At 41.8% G+C, this 8795-nt stretch overlaps 1 pseudogene; it reads right to left on the bottom strand.

The window, feature by feature from the left end:
• Nucleotides 1-5778: 5778 nt before the first annotated feature.
• LOC110300383 lies at nt 5779-7732 on the bottom strand (annotated as a pseudogene).
• Between the last annotated feature and the right edge of the window lie 1063 nt (nt 7733-8795).

Consider the following 8795-nt stretch of genomic DNA (forward strand, 5'->3'; position numbering starts at 1 on the left):
ACATAAGATTTTATTGTTTTAGCACATAAGAAGGATAAAGAGAAGAGAAATAAGTATCAGTTAAATCCCAGGAATACTGGACTTTTAAAAAAATCATAGAAGGATACATGAATCATATTTATGTAAAAGCTTCAAGCCTAAAAAGTAAGGAAACTGGAAACTTAAGGACATGGATAGTTCATGCATTGATACATGTCATATAATTGATATATACTACTGTGAGTTGGATATATGTATATGGACCAATATAGTTGATAGTTTTATTCACACAACTATATACTACATATACTGGATAATTGAGAATAGTAGTTACATCACAATGTTGAAGACACGCTTTAGTGTGCTGTCAAAGTTTAATTAAAACATTTTTTTAGATTTATGTTATTTTGTATATTAAAGTATTTTATCTGCAAGTAGTCATGTGTATATCTGGTGCTGGCAGAGAAGAGGGTGTGAGATTCCCTGGAACTGGAGCTATGCATGGCTGTGAGCTATCATGTGGGTACTGGGAACTGGAACAATGTCTTCTGTAAGAGCAACAAATACTCTTTATTGCTGAACCACCACTCTAGTCCCTGGTTCAATTTTAATATGTATATCAGATTGGCTAACTTCTTAACATATTTACTAGGAACCAGTCTGAGATTGTCTGCAAGAACAGCAACTCTTCTGGACTCCTAAGCTATCTCTTTAGCCCCTATTTTGTTTTTTGTTTTTTTATTAAAACTAAGTTCTTTAATACAGTATATTCTGAGTATGATTTTCTCTCCCACAACTTCTCCCAGATCCTCTCTACTTCTGTCCATCCAAATCCATACCCCAGCCAACAAAGAGAAATCCAAACAGGCATCTAATAATAGTAACAACAACAGCGGCAGTAGCAGCAGCAACAACATGGTAAAACAAACAAGAACAGGACAAAACAAACACATACACAGGAGAAAAAGAGCCAATGAAAGAATTACAAGAAACACACACAGAAAACCCATACAAACACTAAACTAGAAACCATAATATGTACACAAAGAATATATAAGGTAAAAAATAAATAAATAGAAATAAAATCCCTGACAGAGTATTATGAAACAAAAGAACCTCCCAAACCTCAAATGAGTTTGTTTTCTGTGTGCCATCTACTGCTGGGCATGGAGCCTGCCCTTGAGACTGGTTTGCATATTAAGTAAAACTGGGTTGGAGTGAACTAGTGTTTCATATGCAAAACATTATCAAAAGTAGATAGCTTCTGGGCTATGGATGGGGCTTGTGTATAATTCCCCTCTCAGAGCTTGTATCCTATTTGAGTTAGAGTTGTGCAGACCCTGTGCATGATACTAGGGTCTCTGGGAGTTCCTTTTCTTTGAACATGTTTTGAAGGCATTGTTTTCTTGGTGTCCTCCATTCTTCCTGGCTTTTACAATCTTTCTTCCTCCTCTTACTCAGCCCCCTGAACTCTGAAAGGAGGAATTTGATGGAGACATCTCATGTAAGATTGAGTGTTCCAAGGTCTCTCGATTTCTGGACATTTTCCAGCTATGGGTCTCTGTATTTGTTATCATCTACTGTAAGAAGAAGCCTCACTGATAATTTATCCCATATTGATGTTCATATTCTCTATGTTCTTTAAATTACATTTTAATTACACACACACACACACACACACACACACACATCTGTATATGTTTAATTCAATCAAAGTCAATCAATCCATGCTTTATTTTCATTGTGTTATATGGATACATGGTCTTTCCTTTCCTGTGTTTGTTTTTGTTTGATTGTTAAGAATTTCACACAATGTATTTGCTCACATTCATCTCTGTTAATCTACTCTCCTCTTTCTTTATCCCCCAAAGTTTTGGCCTCTTTTCTTTTGTTTAAACCATTGAGTCCAATCGGTGATACCCCTACACACTTGGAGATATGGTTTTATATTACAGCATGGTCTACCTGTCTGTGACTGTACATTTGCAAGCACATGACTCTTTACCAACAGTTATCAATTGCCAATAGCTACTCAGCTAGGGAAATGACTAAATTGCTCTTCAGGCTCTAATTCCTTGCCCTGAGCAGCATGATCACTGTGGATCACAACTGATGGGTCCTTGGAGGGGAAGCAATGTGTGTACAACTAGGAAGTACTCCAGGTTATGGGGCTATAACAGACCCTTGGGAGGCAGCTTCGGGGAGATAGCTCATTTTAATGGGGGAAAAAGACTATTTAAAGGTTTGGGGGTGAGTAGGGGCAATTGTGATCAGTATACACCTATGGCAGGGGCCAGGGTGCTGGGGATGTCTCATTTTGTATAAGGAGGAATTCCAGGTGCTGGTGGACATGATCTTATAAGGGGAGAGGAAGTTTTACCTAGCTACCTGGCTAACCTTGCCTCTAGTAGAGCAAAAGTTGGAACACAGGGCTATGTGTGCAGGAACATACAGGCCAGGGGTAGGGGGCAATTCTATTCCTGAGAATCTTAGAATGAGATTTCTGGGTTTTGGACATACCTTGATCACACTCTTGCTCAGGGCCTGCTCCCAGACTCAGTTCCACATTTGCCCAGCCCCACACTTTTCTTTTTTTCTTTCTTTTTTTGGGGGAAGGGAGTTGAGACAGGGTTTCTCTGTATAGCCCTGGCTGACCTGGAACTTACTCTGTAGACCATGCTGGCCTCGAACTCAGAAATCCACCTGCCTCTGCCTCCCAAGCGCTGGGATTAAAGGCGTGTGCCACCACCGCCCGGCTTAGCCCCACACTTAATAACCACATCCCTTCTCTATCCTGGGATTTGTTGAGCTTCCACAGGTTTTATTCATACTGTCACTATTGTAAGTTCACATGTGCAACTCCCTACTATCACTGGAAAATATCTTGTAGTCATCCCTGACTCTGGCTCTTAAGCTATTTCTTCCCTTGTCTACAATGATTTTAGGTCTCAGAGTCTTGGGGGAACATAGTGTAATATAGATGCTCAGCATTCCACAGTCTCCTTTTCTCTGAACACTGAGCCCTTACAGGTCTCTATGTTAATCACAACCTACTGCAAAAAGAAGCTTGCCTGATGAAAGTTAAAAGATGCTTTAATCCATGGCTATAATAATTAGCCATTAGGCGTTCATTTAATGTTAGGTCCATTTAGAAGAATAATAGTATTAGGAGCTCCCCTAAGGCCCATGACCTGTCTAGTTATAAGATCTTGGATTAATTATGGTACAAGGTATGGGATTCAACTTTTGGCATGGGCATGAATTCCAATCAGAACGTGGCTGGCTGGCATCATGGCTTTGAAAGTAGCTCTGTCTGGTAAACTATGACCTCCTGGTACAGAAAGCAAACCTGGGTAAAAGAGGGAGTAGTTCTGGCTCCAGTCTCAGTGATGTCATGAAGCAGTTGTGTGGAATTGACTGGAGACATTCTGGCAACACTCAATGTAACTCGGACAGAAAGTTGGAGAAGGGGCTGAAACTGGATGTAAGGCCACATAAATTAGAAAGCTATCTACAATCTACCAGTTAACAGTCATCACTGTTACTTCAGATAACAATTTCACTATTATCCCAGGAAATAGATGAGGACCAAACAGAAATATGTATATTTTATGGTGGTGGAACTCGACCCCCATTCTTTTCATATGTGAAGTAGATCTCCTAATACCCACAAACCTGTTGCCTCAGGGTTACTGTTTCCTAGTCTTGTCTTCAAGATCCAGTGTAGTGATAGCTTAATTCACAGTTCAATTTAATCATTGTAAATCTGGGGGAGCCTGGTGCTTCGGGGCAAGAGGATATGCCGTAAAGCATAGAGCAATTATGATGGCATAGCTGCAACCAAGTCTAAACTCTTGCAGCTTCTTCCTTAACACACAAAGGAAAATATATTGTGGCAATAAAATTTGATTGCACAGAAACAAAGGCACCATTTCCAGAACAAGGTCTGGCTCCAGTCTGTTTAGCGCTTGTCATGTTTATGTCTTGATTGGCTGGTTATCAATAGTTGTCTTGTCTAGTTCAGTCATTAACTTGGAACACAACAGGACATATAGTATTCATTTCAATATTTGATAGTGGGAAATTTTAAAATCTCTGACTTGGAACATGTGTACTTCAAGAAAATACTGAAAAGAAGTCCTTACTGATGACTGAGAAGCTATTGGCAGGGATGGAGAACCCATTTTCTTCTAGAGGACGATCCTAGGTAGGTCAATCACATCAAGTGGATGGAGCCCCCATCTCAAGTATATTGAGCACAAAGAGGATTCAGTGGATCATTTTAAAAGGACACAAGTTTGGGAGCAGGTATGGATGTGGGGTTTAATCTGGGATAATTAGGTAAGGATTAGAGGATGAATATGGTCAAAAATCATATGGCATGCTCAAAGAATTAAGATATTATATTAATAAAAATAAAATACTAGAAAAATGTAAGGACAAAAGTCAGAAAGAACACCATCTCCCTTTCTATGTGTCATATATACGAACTAAGAAACTTTCCCACTCTAAACACATGAGTAAAAGAAGTATATCCTACTGTAAGTCACACATATTTTAGTCATAATAACACAAAAGTAGCAAAAATGATCATTGTCCAAAGCAACCTTGGAAATTCTGGAATAAAAATGATTACATGGGCTGGTGAGATGGCTCAGTGGGTAAGAGCACCCGACTGCTCTTCCAAAGGTCCAGAGTTCAAATCCCAGCAACCACATGGTGGCTAACAACCATCCGTAACGAGGTCTGGTGCCCTCTTCTGGAGTGTCTGAAGACAGCTACAGTGTACTTACATATAATAAATAAATCAATAAAAAAAAAGTATCTTAACTGTGATTTCCACTAAAATATTAAAAAAAAATGATTACATATGGAAAACTATAGAAAATATGTAATAAAAGATAAAGTATTTCCAGGCATGGTGGTGTAGATAGCAGCCCTGTGATGCCAGCTTTTGGATTGCTGGAGAATTTCTAGTCTAAGACTTATCTAAGCTGTGTATTAAGATGGTTTAAAACAGTGTTTCTCAATATGTCTAATAAGGTGACCCTTTAATACAATCCCTTACATTGTGGTGACGACCCCCCCAACCATAAAATTATTTTTGTTGTTACTTCACTGTAAATTTGCTACTGTTTGAATGGTAATATAAATATCTGTGTTTTGCAGTGGTTTTAGGTGACCCCTGTAAAAAAAGTCGTTCAACATCCAAAGGTGTCACAACCCACAGGTTGAGAACCACTGGTCTAAAACAAAACAAAACAAAAACAAAAACAAAAACCAAAGTCTTAATGATCTTATACACTAGAGAGACACTCCTTAGATATTTATAGTTAATAACCCAGGCAAGATAATTACACAATTAATTTGCATATTTAAAATGAGTAGATTAATTTTTGAGAGATATAAGCCTCATCTACAGGACTAATTTACAGTGAAAGACTAAGAGTTTGTGAAGACTCATTGACCTAATTTAACTCTCAAATCACTTGATGCCATATGGTTTTTCTAGTGTTTGTTTAGGCGAAAGCATGCTCAGGTGTGACTGCACCACATCTGTGAGTGAACCTTCTCCCTTAAGTGGACATCATTTAGATCAACTTTCCTATGGCTTCCTAAGGACAATGAAGAGGAGGATGCAAAAGGAACACCTAAATGAGGAGACTTTGAGTCCACATAGCCGTGTTGCAATCATTCAGGAGATCAAGTCGTCCGTGCAAAGTTCTTAAGCATTAGAGTAAGAGGCAAGGAAAAGTTACATTTTCTTTTTGTTTTTGATTTTGGAGTTAAGATTCTTTACTAGATATTAGTTCAGGCAGATGCCCTGGTTCTGCGGTCCCCTCTCCCTATAGGTCACAGTGAGCAGGTTTCTTCAGAAGAGCCTGTGGGGCTGAGAGTGCTGAGCCCCAGGGTCAGAAGCAGAACTGGAAAGCCTCCAATACATGCAGCTTCCATGTTTCCAGGCTGGGCAGCAGGGAGGGGAGGCCCATGACGTGCCAGGGCTCTCCATCAGACACCATGGAGGTTTAGTAGGACAGCAGCTGTACACCCGCCTCTGCCAGGAGGCTGATCATAGTGTGCAGCATCACAGGGTTGGAGGGCTGAGTCCGGAATATGAGCAGGGGTTGGCCCCTGCGTAGTGGCACCTCTGGTCTGAAGACAGCTCTGTTGAGCATCTGCAGCATTGGTGTGGTGCCCTGGACCAAGCCCACAGCTTGGTAGGGGGCACCTGCCAGGGCCACAGTCAGGAGGCATTCCCCACTGCCCTGCTCCCCTGGAACCCCAGGGTTGTGGGGAGTGGTGACATTGAGGCCAGCCTCTTTCACCAGTAGCTTAGAGTTCACCAAGTTCACGTCTGCCTGCTTAGATGCTTCTCTCAGAAAGCCGACAATGACTGCAGGGCTCAGGCAGGTCCCAGCATTCAGAGATGTTCCTTGTGTAACCACCTGATGGTACCTTTAGGGGAGCCAGCCCAGGCATGCATCAGCATGCCCAAAGCTTCTGCCAGACCAATCCAAGCCTTGGTGTGTGGAGAGAAGGCACTGGTGAGGGACTGGGCGTTCACGACGCCTGTTAGAGATTTCCCCTTCACCGTGTCCACAAACTGGACTGCGATTTCCTCCCCACAGTGGCTCTGGGCTTACTTGGTGCTGGCACCCATGTGGGGACAGCTGATGATATTCTCGTGGTCCACTAAGGCCCGGTCCCGTGGTGGCTCTTTTGTAAACACATGCAGTGCAGCCCCAGCACACTGACCAGACTGCAGGGCACACAACAGGGCACCTTCATCCACAATGCCTCCTCGAGCACAGTTCACCACTCGCACGCCTTTCTTGCACTGAGCAAAGGTGCTGTCATTCAGCAAGCCTGTGGTGGAGGGCAGGAGTGGGGTATGGACAGTTAATGAAGTCACAGAGAGGCCAGATCTCCTCCAGCGGGAGCTGCTGAACACCAAAGGAGGCCGCGACTTCAGGAGAGATGATGGGGTCATAGCCTACAGTCTTCATTCCAAAAAACTGCATTTGGGTGGCCACCTCTCTTCCGATTCTGCCGAGGCCAAGAATTCCCAGTGTCTTCCTGTTTAGTTCTGTCCCCATGAACTTCTTCCGGTCCCATTTGCCATCTTTCATCGAAGCTGTCGCCTGAGGAATCTGCCTGGCCAGGCACATGATCACCCCTCAGGCGAGCTCCGCAGCACCGAGGCTGTTCCCTTTGGGGGTGTTCATGACTAGGATGCCCTTCCTCCTGGCAGCCTCCAGATCCACATTGTCCACGCCCATGCCAGCCCTGCCCACCACCTGGAGCTTCTCTGCTGCATTGATGACATCAGCAGTGACCTTAGTAGCTGACCGAACAATGAGGCCTTCACAGTCCTGGAGTTCAGCTATCAGCTCCTCCTTGCCAAGTTCTGCTTCTCCACCACCTGCAGCCCTCCATCTTGCAGGATCTTCCGGCAGCAGGGGTCCAGGCTGTCACTGATGAGTACTCTGCGCAGATTTGCGAAGGCCATTGCTAGAGTCAGGCCTTAGAATCAGTTGCTCTGGGTGGGCAGAAGCACTTAGTTCAGGAAACTGCAGGCAGGGCTGGCTCCGGTGACTGGGCCATGTTACATTTTCAATAAGGTTATTTCATACCATTTTATAGTTAGAATAGGAAATTTAAGTCCCCTGTAGGCTCCTGTTTTAAGTGCTTGACCCCTAAGTGTTGTAGAATTTTGAAGTCTTTGGGATCACAAGATATGGTGCTGGGCTGGTGGAAGTAGGTAAGTAAGGGCAGGTCTTTGGGGGTTTCCATGGTAGTGACCCTCTGGTCTGGGTAGCTCCTTCCTATCTGCTGCCATTGAACACCAGCACTAGCTTCTCTGCTGCAACAAATACAGTTGCTTTTCCTTTATCAGGACTACAGGAGTGTACCAAACTGAACTCAGCTGGAGGATACTAATAAGGAGTAAGAGTGAAAAGAGGAGAGGGAAGAGGAGGAGGAATAATGAAGAGGAAAAGCTGTCATGTAAAATGAACTTTAAACTCACTTCTAGTCTGAGATCGTATACTACATGAGTTCAAAGTTCAAGAGCTTCTGGACACTCTCAGACTGTTCATCAATTTTCAACAATATTTGTATATTTGCCAAAGTCTTTCAAGCCTTGGAGAGGCTCAGAAGAATAAATTATTCAATGTAGTCAGACACTGAAACAATACAAGGTATGTACTTTTTCTTTTCTGTGATCTATGAAACATTAGCCTCCAATCCCATAACTTTAGGATATTTTCTTTGCAACAATAGAACATTCTTGGTATTTTTTTTTTGTGCAACATAGGTACAACACATTATTTGATGAAGGTTACTAACAACAACAACAACAACAACAACAACAACAACAAAAACCACGAGACAACTCTTTATTTTCTGTCACTTTTATTGAAATGCATATTATAAAATGCATATTACCTTGTGTTTAAAAAGAAAGTACAAAACATTGTTAGAAACTGTAATATATAGTTTTATACTGTGGGTAGCAAAGTGATTTAGTAATTGACCAATAATGAAGAGATGAAAACAAAATTGATTGTGTAAAAACATACTTTCAGGTAAGATAATGCATTTTTTTTTCCTAAATGAAGCCTACAAATCCATGAGCATGGATGATCTCTAAATCTTCTGATATCTCCTTCAAGTTCTTTCCTCAGTGTCTTAAAATTCTACATTAAAAATCTTCACTGTCTTTCTTAGAGTTATCCCAAGATATTTTATATTATTTGGCACTATTGTGAAAAGTGTTACTTTCTTGATTTCTTTCTCAACTTGTTTACCATTTG

This window comes from Mus caroli, chromosome 8, assembly GCF_900094665.2.
Source record: "Mus caroli chromosome 8, CAROLI_EIJ_v1.1, whole genome shotgun sequence".
NCBI classification, from domain to species: domain Eukaryota; kingdom Metazoa; phylum Chordata; class Mammalia; order Rodentia; family Muridae; genus Mus; species Mus caroli.